Source organism: Arvicanthis niloticus, chromosome 2 (genome assembly GCF_011762505.2).
Source record: "Arvicanthis niloticus isolate mArvNil1 chromosome 2, mArvNil1.pat.X, whole genome shotgun sequence".
NCBI classification, from domain to species: domain Eukaryota; kingdom Metazoa; phylum Chordata; class Mammalia; order Rodentia; family Muridae; genus Arvicanthis; species Arvicanthis niloticus.
Genome location: NC_047659.1, coordinates 4,072,898 through 4,086,413, shown reverse-complemented (window position 1 = coordinate 4,086,413; position 13,516 = coordinate 4,072,898).

Below are 13,516 nucleotides of genomic sequence, written 5' to 3'. Positions count from 1 at the left end.
CGATTCAAAGCTGCTAAAAGCGGCGGAACTGCCGCCACTTCAAAGCAGCTACCTGTTTTTTCTTACGGTGCAGCCGCCGACTCAAGGCGGCTGCCCGTTTTTTCTCTCGGTGCCACAGACTAAAAGCGGCTGTGGCTGCCAGCCAAGAGAAGCAGCACCGCAACCTCAAAAGCGGCTGACGGGCTGATGTTCGCCCGTCAGCCGCTGAGGTGACTCCAAGATGGCGGCTAACTCAAGGCTTTCAGGGAAAACCATCAGTGCACTGCGCATGCGCAGTGCATTTAGGAACTTGACTCCAGCCCCTCCCAAACGGGGCATGCAAATAAGGTACAACTAGGGTACCACGAACCTGGCCAATCACCCCGCCCGGGCGGGGTATGCTAATGAGTATGCTAATGAGTCATTGCAAATTGACCAATCGGACACCTCCATGTGCTTTGCCACGCCCAGGGCTGGGGGTATATAAGTAGCCCATTCTGAGCATTCCAGTTAGTCTCTCCCAGAAACCTAAAAGAGCGCTTCCAATAAAGGCTGTTGAGAAGAATCCGGTTTGTCGCGTCTTCCTTGCTGGACAAGTGGGGCGCGACAGTTAGGTCCACAGATTTTGACACACTATCCACACCAAAAGCGCAATTCTCTGTGTAGCTGTGACTGTTTGGGAATGAATAATGAAGACTAAGCCACATTACACTTGAAGAGGCCCATTCCTACCTGATACTTCTAGTGTTATAAAACTGTGAATCACACATGAATACAGAAGGTTCTTATGAGATAAAAATTAGAGATTATGTTTTTATTCATAAGAATACATTAATTTTATTCAATACAAGCTTAAAGTAGGAGAGTCAAAGTATGTAGTACATAGCCTTAACAAAACAGCACATTAATTATAGTAACAAAAACAAATAAATGACAAAACTTCAAATGAAAAGAAAGAAAATCATATATTCAAGGAAATCAAAAGTAACCAAAACCAAAACACAGTCCTTAAGCTAAGCAGCATTCTCTTGCTGTAGATTTTGCAGCAGAGACCTACAGTCTGTTGATGGCCTTAGAAATATAGTGCAAAGACTGTGACTAATGGTAATAATGTCTTCAAGATGAATGTAGCTATGCCCCAATTGGGGTGGGGTGCTGTTGGACAAGTCCTTGCAAGGCAAAGCAGGAGTCATGTTACAGATAATACCTCAAAGTCTTTAAAATTCCCTTGACTTATCTCCATGAAATTATTCAGAATGACCCATGAGGACAAGCAAAATTTGCATTCTCAGGCCCCTCTCGGAGGACCAGCAGATCTTAATGACCCTCAGCACTTCTCTGAAGCCTTCCAAACATGCACTCTTGCTGAACCAGAGGCTAGACAAAATAAAGGCCTTTATGAAAGGAAGAAAATTCAGCCCAAATTTCCATGGTTATAGGGATGAGATGCAATGGTGGTTCACTTGCTTTGCAGAATCAGTGATCCTGGTGAAGAATTGTGTCTGCGGGATACCTTGACCTATTCTGTGCCGTTTGAGTTTCTGTTGGAGTATTTCAGACATAGGGGAGCAAGACATAAAGGCCTGGTGAGGACCTGTCATGTCAGCTATCCAGCAAACTCCAGGCTTATTCAGTAGGACAATCCAGTATGACCTTTGAGCTAAGGTCTTTCCTTGTATCCCCAAAGAAGCAGTGCCACAGAGCATCTGGGCCTAAAATTTTTTCTCAGATTTAATAAACAGCTTACAAGTTAATTGTGAACTTCAGACTGTGCTGGAGCTAAAATAAAACACCACATTTCTCCAATAGTCCATATATATTATATTGAAAAATAAATGCATAACAATGTCTGAATAGAGCACTGTACAGAGGTCTTCTAGAGAGACTAGCAACCATTTAAGTGAAGGCTGTTATTATATCTAGAGTGCAGGAACCTGCCTGGGTTCCTCTTGTGAACCCCTCCATCTCTGAATCCCCAGAGAATCTATCTCCCAGAATCCATGCTCACTGAAGAGATACTATAATCAGCAAGAGTGTGTGGTATACAAATCTTCCCAAGGGAAAGCATTGAACTGTAAAAGGGATATTAATGAAGAAAGACGTGATACCACTGCTAATAGAGAAGAGCAGAGATGGGTCACGGACCCTTAGCCAGCCTTGTTGACTCTCAGGCTCATGGATTTGACATGGGAGCCTCCTACTCACCTCCATGTACTACAGTCTTTTATTTTCCTACAAATGATTTCAATATAGATAAATAGATTTGCTCTACAACCAGTTTCAATAGTGATGAATAGTTTTTCTCTACCAACTGTTGAATATCTGACTTTACACCATTATCTGTCTCCTTTGGTTCTATTGAGTTAGGTGGAGAGGCATGATGACCTGCTACTGTATTTGATGTTTCTGTGATGCAAAGTGAACTGATAGAGTACTTTCTCATTAAAGCTGGACTGTATTATCATTTAAGATGTTTGCTGACCAAGTGTATATATGTATAGATACATATGAATATGTACACATATGTTCAGAAACAAACCAGTTCATGCCTTCATACATGCACGCACACATGCACACACAGAGACATACCTAAATACACACTTGTATGTACAAGAAACCATACTACAAACACCTAAAATAAGCACCTACCAATACAGAAATACACAACATAAAACTGCTAACACACACATGGACAAAAGCACACAGACACACACACACAGAGACACACACAGAAACACACAGAGACACACATATCAATCCAAAGATTGCTATGTTTCAGCACATTTCCTGACACTTGAGAAGGGAGTTGGACCTAAGCTGTGTAGTAGGCTCTTAGACAAACCCAGGCTCTGCTGGTCAGGCCTGTACTTATTTGTGTTTCAGGAACTTTTCCCATGCAGATACTTGCTGATCCTACAAGAATTAATAAGCTCTATACAGATAGGCTGGTCCACACAATTCAAGATCCTAAGAAAGAGGGTTTTAAGAACATCCTCCAGGAAGCTTCAAGTAGAAACATATTCTGCTCTCTAAACCTACCTTAGCTCCCTCTCAGAAGACCCTGGTAGCATGATTAAAAAGACAGTTAGTCATGTTTATTATCCATGAACTTTACAACACATTACAGTTCATGTGATATTAAAACATCCCTAATGACGTTCAAAGCAAGCTAGGGAATTAGCATGCAATGATTTCTCTGAAATGCAGCACTCTACAAAACTGTGAGGGGGAAGTGTCCTGAAGCAAAGTCATGTCCATGAAATACTCAGCAAAACAATGTCAGCAGAGGGATGCACTGTAGGATTTCATGAATCCTCATGGTGAAGCCAATAAGACACACCATGAATTTCCAGGGTGTTATTTCAATACAGGATAGGCAAAGAAGTCTAACTTTTTATTTTTATAATAAGTATATTTTAAAACTTTTTATTATAAAAGACTCTAATTACAAAACAATAAATGGAGTCCCTTTCTTTCTGTCCTGGGAGAAGACTGGACCAGAGCCTCTCTGAGTGAGGCACCATAGAGCAGGAGGGATGATCTGGGTCCTAGATAATTCCAGAAGTGGCATACTTAGACACCTCTTCATTCCATAAAGCTGGAAGGGATGGTGGTCACAGGACCAGGAGCTCCTCTGCCTAGAGTGATAGGATAGCATTGGCAGCCTGGGAGGTAGAGCAGAGGGAGAGGCCCTTGCAGAAACAGCCAGGAAGGTCACTTCCAGCCGGGGCACCTGTCCCCATGACCTGAGTGTTGGAGATGCAGATGCTCCTCTTGCTGCCACCATATGGTAGGCATTGAGAGGAAGAGTGCTGTGTGAAAGTCTCTGGGTCATGGAAGGACCCAGACTTGGAGATTCTGGAAGAAGCTTGGTATCTAGGGCCACTGGATTCTGAAGACCAACAGATGGCCAGTTATAAGAACCCAGGTGAGATGGCCTCAGTGGTCAGTCAACCAAGCCCACTGCTTTCCCACCAGTCTAGGGAACCATCCTATGTGCCACTGGGGTCCCTGGCCTCTTGCCTTCTTCCCTCTAAGAGCCTCATACTCCCTTTTGAGAATGAGAGGCTGGTGTTCAGGTTCCAAAGGGTCATTTAAATAGGACCACTAAATCCTTGGAGACAACTTTTGTCTCATATGCGCAGCTGTTGTTGGGCACCCCTTTGTGCCCCATATCCTGTTCTGGTTCCATGAATACCATGTATGCTTCCTGGTTGTTCCGCAAATGGGTGGGCCAACCAACCCAGGGATAGGAAGTTGTAATGAATGAGGGAAGGGCTGGAAGGGAAATCTGAGGTCACATGGTAAGATTTGGGAAGGGTGGGCTGTGCTAAAAATGAAATTATTCACTTTTAAGTTTTGGCAATATGGGTTCTGTTTGTTTAATAAGTATTATTTGGTTGGAAAACTCACCTGTGCTTTACATGGAGCCTAGGTTTGTAGGATAAGACCCATCCTGGGTCACGAACACCCTCCTCCCTCTCCCTAGGGATTTAAGTCTAATGACAAGAAATTCATGAGAAAGCACAGTGGGCCAAGTTGTGTGTCTGAACCTGGAACACACAGCATTGGCTTCGTTCATGTTAATAAAGTGGTTTTTTACAACAATAACAACAAACCAAAAACAATAAAATCTGTAAAAATGTGGAGAGAGCAACCAAGTTCTTCCTCTCTATGAGTAGCTTACCCTTGTAGCAGTGACTTGAGACCAAATAATACCAGGAACTCTGCTGGGAGGTGACAGATGATTCAAAGATGCTTGTCAGATAGCTTAACCAAAGCAGGAAGTTTCAGATTCAGTGAGAGACCTGGGCTTAGGTTGCACAAAGACTGCAAAACCACATGTAACTAACTGGCCTCTCAGCACACCCATCAATATACATATTGGCACAGACATGCATATCCCCCTCCCCAAGACACACCAGAAATCATAAGTGAGCAGGAAACAGTAAAGAGACCTCAATGCTGGAGGATCCATTGAATGTAAAAAAGCTAAAGTTTCAAGTGAGACCCAGGACTGTGCTATCCATCCCTTAGGGAGTAAAAACGCTTAGTGAGCAGCTTCTCCTGCAGACTAGGTTGAGAGAGTTGGAGAAATTTTTTTTCTTGAAGCCTGACATCTTTCACCCTAACCCTCAGCCAGAGAGAAGCCTTTCTTCACACATCCCTGTTCATCCAGTCAGCTCCTGGATAGATGCTCCAGGAAAGAACCCTAGCAACACTGACATGAAACAGGACTGACAAGCTGCTTCTCAGGCTCTGTCACTGTGAACCAAGGTCTAGACTGGGTTAAGAGACCATTTTGCAATGCAGGGAAAAGGGAGAGAAAACATACAAATCCCTTGCCCTGTGCCTACCCCGAAAAAAAAAAAGATAATGGGAACCACTCATTTTGCAATTCCAGTGGTCACTAAAACTTGCAAATTGCTTCCTACCTGTGACCTCATATGACCCCTACAAAGCAAATGAGCTACAGTCTCTGACTATATAACTCAAAGCTCTGTGCTCCTGTCAAGTAGGCACCCAAATAAAACCCCTCTAGCATAATGTCCTGTAGGTGTGTAATGTGTGTTTAGCTTATCTATCTTAATGAACTGCAGTTTGTAATTGAGTAGGAGGGTGTGCTTGCCAATCATGCAGTTTCTTGAAAGAGGCTAACTCCACAAAAGTCTTGTAAATTATCACAGAACAACTATATAAGACATAAGAGAGTGCCTGGATAAGGTGGAGGATGGTTCCATGGGCTTGAATTTGTTTATTAGTATGGAGGGCAACCTGCCCCTGATGCTTCATGCATTTTACCTATTGCTGCTTGGTACATAGGTCATAGATCTTCACACAGCACCCTTCCATGTTACTTCTGGCTCTGAAGGAGTCATTATATATAGTATCTGTGTATAAAATCATCCATTTCATATAGATTTTCTAGTAAGACATGATGAATTTTAAATTTCCCGTTTTTGTTGTTATGTCTTCATTTTCATTTCAGATTTTGTTAATTTGTGTACTGTCACTTAGTGTCGCTAAGGGTTAATCTATCCTCTTGATTTTCTCAAAGAACCATTTCTTGCTCTTGTTGACACTTTGTATCTAGCTCTTTGTTTCTATTTGGTTGTTTTCAGCCCAGAGTTTGAGTATTCCCTGCTGTCTACTCCTCTTAGATAGGTTTGCCTATTTTTGTCCTAGAGACCTCAGGTGTGTTGTTAAGTTGCTGGGCTAAGATAACCTCAGATTCCTTATGAAAGCACTCAGTACTGTGATTTTTCCCCTTAACACTGCTTTTCTTGTGTCCCAAAAGTTTGGGTATGCTGCATCTTTGTTTTCATTGAATTATAGAAAGTCTTTCTTTATTTCTTGCCTGTGACTCTGGTTATAACAATCCTGTGGGTGTACGGGTATGATAAGACCCTAGGAAGTACTCTACAAAAGGAGCAGGATGTTCTTATGACCCCTGTGTGACCTCACCTTTGTCATGTTTGTGGGCTTCTGTAATGGTGCTATGAGCCCAGCTGGTAACTCCTGGAATAGATCCCTAGGGTCCCATTCTCTTTTTCTCTTTCAGGATACTAATGAGAATAGATTTGATGAATATATAGTCTTAATCCAAATAAGCATCCCATTAATTCTTGTGGACCATCTGGATGAAGCACCAAGTTCCCGGATAGTTCTGCATGAACTTCCCAAAGCCAGCAAACTGGAGTCAGAAGAAATCCAAGCAGAAGGCATCCATAACCAGCACTGCCAGCACTTCCCCAAGCACAGGGTAATGTGGCTTGAGTGGAAGAAGAGATGTGTTCAAGACAGCTGGCACTCCAGTACCATAGCCAGCACCTACCATGTCTAGACCAGCACAAAAAAGAGCATGAAGGAGGAGGCTTCACATAAATGATTGCCTGGGTCAGGCAGCAGTTCCTCTAGACTTTGGGTTTGCTGCTAGGCAGCCAGCACCTCTGGACTGACTGACACTTGCCCAGCATCTTGTTTACTGCCATGCCACACAGTCATACTTAGAACACAAATATGAGTGATGCAGGGGTGAAGGACCATAGGACCAAGATCCTTGGTGCACCTGCAGCACCAGCAAGATTACATTGACCATCAGCCATGCAGAAAAGAGCACACTGCCCATAATCAGAAAGGACCTAAGTTCCACTTAAGTGGATGGTCAGAAACAATAGGACTCATTCAAGGTCCCTGCTCCATTAAACTGGAGGGGAAGCTATAGTCCAGCCAGATGTGGTGGAGACCTAAGACCTTCCTTTTGTAGCTAGGCATAGAGTTAGTTCAGCAGAGAAAGTCTGCAGGAGGCAGGGTGTTGTTCACAGTTATATCCCCTATCTTAGCATCAATAATAGTGTCTAGGCTGGGTAACTGTATGTGGGATGAATCTCCAGGTGGGGCAGTCTCTGGATGGCCTTTTCTTCAGTCTCTGTTCCACAGTTTTTCTCTGTATCTCCTCCCATGGGTATTTTGTCCCCTTTTCTAAGAAGGACCAAAGTATCCACATTTTGGTCTTCCTTCTTCTTGAACTTCATCTTGTATGCAAATTAAATCTTGGGTATTTCCAGCTTTGGGGATAATATCCATTGATCAGTGAGAGAATACCACATGTGATTCTTTGTGATTGGGTTACATCTCTCAGGATGACATTTTCTAGTTCCATCCATTTGCCTAAGAATTTCATGAAGTCATTGTTTTTAATAGCTGAGTAGTACTCCATTGTGTAAATGTACCACATTTTTTGTATCCATTCATCTATTGAAAGGAATCTGGGTTCTTTCCAGATTCTGGCATTTATAAATAAGGCTGCTATGAACATAGTAGAGCCTGTGTCTTTCTTATATGTTGGAGCATCTTTTGTGAATATGCCCAGTAGTGGATGTTGAACATTTCTTTAGGTGCTTCTCAGCCATCTGGTATTCCTCAGTTGAGAATTCTTTCTTTAACTCTGTATCCCATTTATTAATATGGTTATTTGATTCTCAATTCCATCTTCTTGTGTTCTTTGTATATATTGTATTATTAGCCCTCTTTCAAATGCAGAGTTAGTAAAGATGTTTTCCCAATCTGTTGGTTGCAATTTTTTTCCTATTTACAGTCTCCTTTGGCTTACAGAAGTTTTGCAATTTTATGAGGTCTCATTTTTTAATTCTTGATCTTAGTGCATTACCAGTGGTGTTCATGTGGGTATATGAGTATAGATGGGAGCCTCTCTCTATGTGTTTTTGTTAATGTGTGTATCTCTGTGTGCACATATGGCCATTTTTGAAGGTCTTTGTACAATATTGTATGTGTGTATGAGCACACATGCATTCACATATATGTTCTTTCCCAGGTATGGGTGAGCATCTGTGTGCTCATGTTGAGTATATGTGTAGGTGTGGATGCCTATAAGAGCTTTTGTGGTTGTGGTTGCTTCTGTATGTTTGAATGTGTGTGTATGTGTCTGTCTGTCTGTCTGACTGTCTGACTGTCTGACTGTCTGACTGTCTGACTGTGTTTCTATGTATTTTCTCATACACATGTTTGTGGTTTTCTGCACATGTTCATGTTCACTTGCTCATGGAAGGAACATCTTTAACAATGATTGCACCCACCTTAGGTGAGAAAGTACTATGGCCACTCAAGTTTTTACCACTCTGTATCAAACATTGCAAAAAGCCACCCAACTTTTTACATGTCCACCCTGGAACAAACAAAACCTGTAATTGTAAATATAAAAGTTCTCAGGAGTTTGTAGAGGCAAAAAATGTTCATTTACAATAAAATCATTTGGAGGAAACCAAAGGAATGGGGTACACTAAGGTTAGGAGGAGGCTGCTGTGGCAAATCAAGGTCCTGGGGAGGCAAAAAGGGTAGCTGGGAAGTTGTGTCCTTTCTCTATGCTGGGTAAATGGTAACAGCTCACTGGATGGTCAGGGGTTCACTGTTTCTCCCCTACAGCCTGTTTTCTTCTCCTCCTCAATGTCAGCTAGCATTTTCTTTCCACTTTTGCCTAACACTGAATCAGTTATCCTTGTCTTTAGAACTTGGCCTAGATTTTGTTCTTTGAGAGATTAGAGTAGCTGTGTGCTTGCAGGTGCTTCCAACACAAGCAGAATTCCCACAGCCATGGTGAGGGGTAAGAACAGGTCTATCTCAGTGCAGTGCAGCCCACTTATGCTCATGATACATTACAGCTCTGTTTCTGCAGCACTCTGTAGCTCCTTTTATCCCAAACTTGTTCACAATGTGTTAAAATTGACTTCCTGGAAATTTGGGGGAGATGAGAACCCTTCAGATATTGCTGTTGGCAGTGCATGATAGAGCCCTGGCAGAAGTCATGTACAATTCTTCAGAAAGTTGAGCTGCAGTCTCTGCGTTACCCAGTGATTCCAGAATGAGAATTGGCTGTTCACAGAAAACTAGGGGACATTTGGGTTTTAGCAGTATTCCTTAGAGCAGCCCCAAATTGAGACTATCTAAACGTTCATCAGTCAAAGAATGAAAATGTACAGTGTGGTCCAGCCCTTCCATGGAATATATTTTGGTATGAAATCATACATCATTTGGCCATGAGATCATCAGCCTTCTGTTAGCCAATCAAATCCCTGATACAATCACCTTATAGGAATTAAAGATTTTGTATGAAGATTTTCTAGTTTCCTGACATCATTGCTTTGTGCATGAAGTAAGGCATTCCATGGTTAAGAGAGCTCGTTTTGGAGAAAAATGTTTATCTTAAAGCAAAAGAAAAGCAGTGGGTGAGAGCAAGGGGCTGGGTCTTTCTGGGGAACCAAGCCTTTACTATACAGCCTGGAGAACTTACTAAGTGGGCTTTGCTACAAGGACAAGGACTTCCAAGCGTCACCTTGTCTGTGCACTTTGCCAGAGTTCTTTATCTCCTCTGCACACTGAGATCTTTCTCCATGCAGCAGAAGTTAACTTTTTTCTACAGTAGTACAGGTTATTGCCACATGCATTTGCATTAATTGGTAAACTAAACAGGTGAGAGTGTGCTTACATGTTTTCACACATGTACTTGTGTGTGTATGTTCATGAGTGTGTATGTATCTGTGCACATGTATGTGTGCACACACAAAAACACACAAATGTTTATAACCCTCCACCAAATCACAATTATCTATTGAACAAGAGCAGGAAAGTCTTGAGGAATGCCTGTAGTTCTTGCTGAAGCTGAAGGAGTTGGTCACCTACTCAAAAGACTTGGCAGTAGAACTGCAGCATCCCTTCAATTTCCTCCAAATGAACTTAAGAGCTCAGGCTGGGAAGAGGGGTAAAACCAATTGGTCCCCTGTATTTTTGAACTTTTGGGGTTTCTTATCATTTGCATGGTTCTCAGCTGTGCATCTGTTGTGGATAATCCAGCATGGTATACTGTGATGCTATCATGATGCTACCCTGACAGAGTAAACACCAATAGCATCATATTATCTCTTCTGATCTGTGTTGAAGTGGTTCCCATATTATTCACAAGTGTTGCTGAAGATAATGTAGGTTAGAGGTTAGGACAGTTCCTCTCTCGTTGTATTAGTCGTTTGCTCTTCCAAAGTCAAACAACTGGAGATTCTCCAGTTTCACAGCTTGTGTGAAGAGACTTGCCAAGAACCATGCAGGAGGAAGGACAAAAGACTTAAAACTTATGGAATGCAGCCCATGGGTTACCACAGCCACAGGGGTAAGCCTTGGTGTGGCATGGCCATGAAGACTCTGTGTCCTGATGACTTTATGCTGTTATGAAGTACTGCTCTGCTTCTTGCCCTTACATTCCCTCTTAATCTATGAGTTATTTGAAAACATTAGGAGTGCTTCCTGTCCCCCACCTAACAGTGTCTCTGGCATTCACAATATTAATGCTTGATTTCTATCAGACATTGCTGGTGGAGCACATCATGATTCAGTCCCCACCCTAAAGAAAATGTAGATTGTCGACAATGACCACCACACTTAGAAAACCTTTGGAACAATAAAGTTTTTAGAGAAGGTCTGTAGCCATGTTTTTTACTACTGACTCTAATGTAAAAAACCTTAGGGAACACTAAGAAGATCACAAAGCCGTACTTTTATTAGTTAAAGTTCTGGACCTTTTTGTATTCAGAGAACAAAACCATGGTAGCACTGGCTTACAGGACCCTCACTGAGGGTGGAAGGGGGTTAATTGATTACTTATACCCTTATTTTGACTTCAGCTTCCTGATATGGTTTACTAAGAATTGCTAATGAGTAGATATGCATATTGAGGATTTAAGGTAGATATGATTGATTATTATATAAATGTTTAGATTTGTGATTCTATTAAGAATTTTACAAGATTACTTTTAAAGATAAATAATAAAACAATCACTTCTTTCTTTATAAATGCCAATTGTTCTTTTCAGTAAGGGAAACTAGCTGAGAAACTTACCATTCTTGCTTACATATTGTGAATCTATAATAAGTTGCTTGGTTATGGATGTACGTGGGTTTATAAGAATAACTTCGTTTCTTTAACCTTAATACATAATGTTATTTCCTTTAATGCTAATGATGTATTATCACGTTGTTTTTTTATCATAATCATTTATTGGAAGGAAACTGAAACATATTCACATTTAATTATATACTGCTTGAAAGAGTTTGCTGAGATATATAAATGATGGATAAAAGAATAAAGGATGGTGTGGTGTGGCTGGAGAACTGTGTCTTCCATCCATCGACTATGTGTGTCCATGTAAAGGTTGTGTTAAAGGGAATTAGAACATTGTTCCTACTCTCCACCAACTGTGTTTACTGATATATGTATATCTGTGTCGAATACTTGGAACCTGCTTTTGGAGCTTTGCTCTAATGTTTCAGTGTGTGAATATAGACATGTCTATCTGTAGGTGTGTATACATGTGTGTGTGTGTGCATGTGTATCCATGCATGTATAATTGTATGTATAAACTTATTATATCCTGCCCTTTGCTTCATACATTCATTCATTCATTCATTCAGTGTGTGTGTGTGTGTGTGTGTGTGTGTGTGTGTGTGTGTATTTGTGCATATATGTGAATTTTCTCTATTTCCTTTTTTCACTTGCCCCAAGAAGTTAAAAAACATCATAGATTATGCACTGGCCACAGGGTGTTATTACCAGTAAATTAGATTTTCTGACCTCAGGAAAAAGGTCTGTTGAGTAACATGTTTAATCACTGGTTGCCTTTGGCAGCAGACCCCGTTAGTATCTGAAGCTAACCCAGTCAGCAGCTCTATCATTTACAGCTAATGGCTGCCTGTTTCTATTTACCCATTACTAGGATGCTAAAGCCAGAGTCATTGGCATTGACTGGTCCTGGAAAGTATTTAGAGAGCACTTCAGAGTCACATTTGACCTCTTTGTACAGAAGGTAATCCCATGGAAATTTTGGATCTTGAATTAGCACACAGGCATGAAAGTATTGGCTGAAAAATCACACAATGGTCAACATATATACAGGAATACCCTGCTGAAGATATAATCCTTCCTCACAGAGGAAGAAAATGCCAGAAGAAATAAATTATCAATAAATTATCAAAAAGCATCCCTTAGGTCAATAAAGTATATTCAATGATAAACCCTGTAGGAACAAACAATTATTTGGCTGGGAAATTTCAGGTAACTCCCTGACACTCAAGGACTATGTTGAGTATAGTGAGATAATGTGAAATCAGCTTAAAGGCATGTGCACAGCAGGCACCATTCCAAAAGTATCCAGAAGCAGCATGATGAACTACATTCAGGGCAAAGTTGGTGCCTCCCAGACCCAGAAATTCTGATGAGATCCAGCTAAGAATAAAGGAATCATATATGGGATTCACTTGTGAATCATGTGACAGTACAACTGGACAACAACAACAAACATGACCTTCAGGGAGAATGACCTGAGCTTTCAACCAGTGTTGTACCTGCAGCTGATGAGATTCATGTATGAGCCTCAGATGGCCAAAATATCAATGTGAAAGAGAAATTCAACTTCTCAGATTAATCAATATTGCTGAATCTTGTTGGAAAACAGAACCTAAGGACACTACAAATTATTTACCATGCAGTCATAAATCCCACTGGAGAGAATAATGATCAGTAGTATATGGTTAATCTGAACCACAAGGATGTGTGCAAATGGTCTAAGTTGGGGGTGATGTGGTGTACTAATAAAGTGTATAACAGAGGAGGTTATGCTCTCTTTCAAGATGGGTGCTCCTAAACTTATGGAGCATGACATACTGTGGACTCTTCTACATACTTGCTGTCCATTGTGTGTGGCATGAAGGATGTGTCCAGGATATGAAGTGCATCATCCACAATTAAGTTAAACCCAGTGTCACAGACAGAACTTAGGATTCCAGCTCCACTCTTAAAATGCCTTTGATAAATGATGACATATTAGAGTTTCAGAGGGATCATCTGAAAAGTGTAATTGTAAAACTTTCTGTGAAATAGCATTTCAGAGAATTCTACTGCTGCAATTGTTTAACTGCCATTATTCATTTCTCAATGTTATAGGTCAGGACCAAGATATCATTAGACATACCTGTT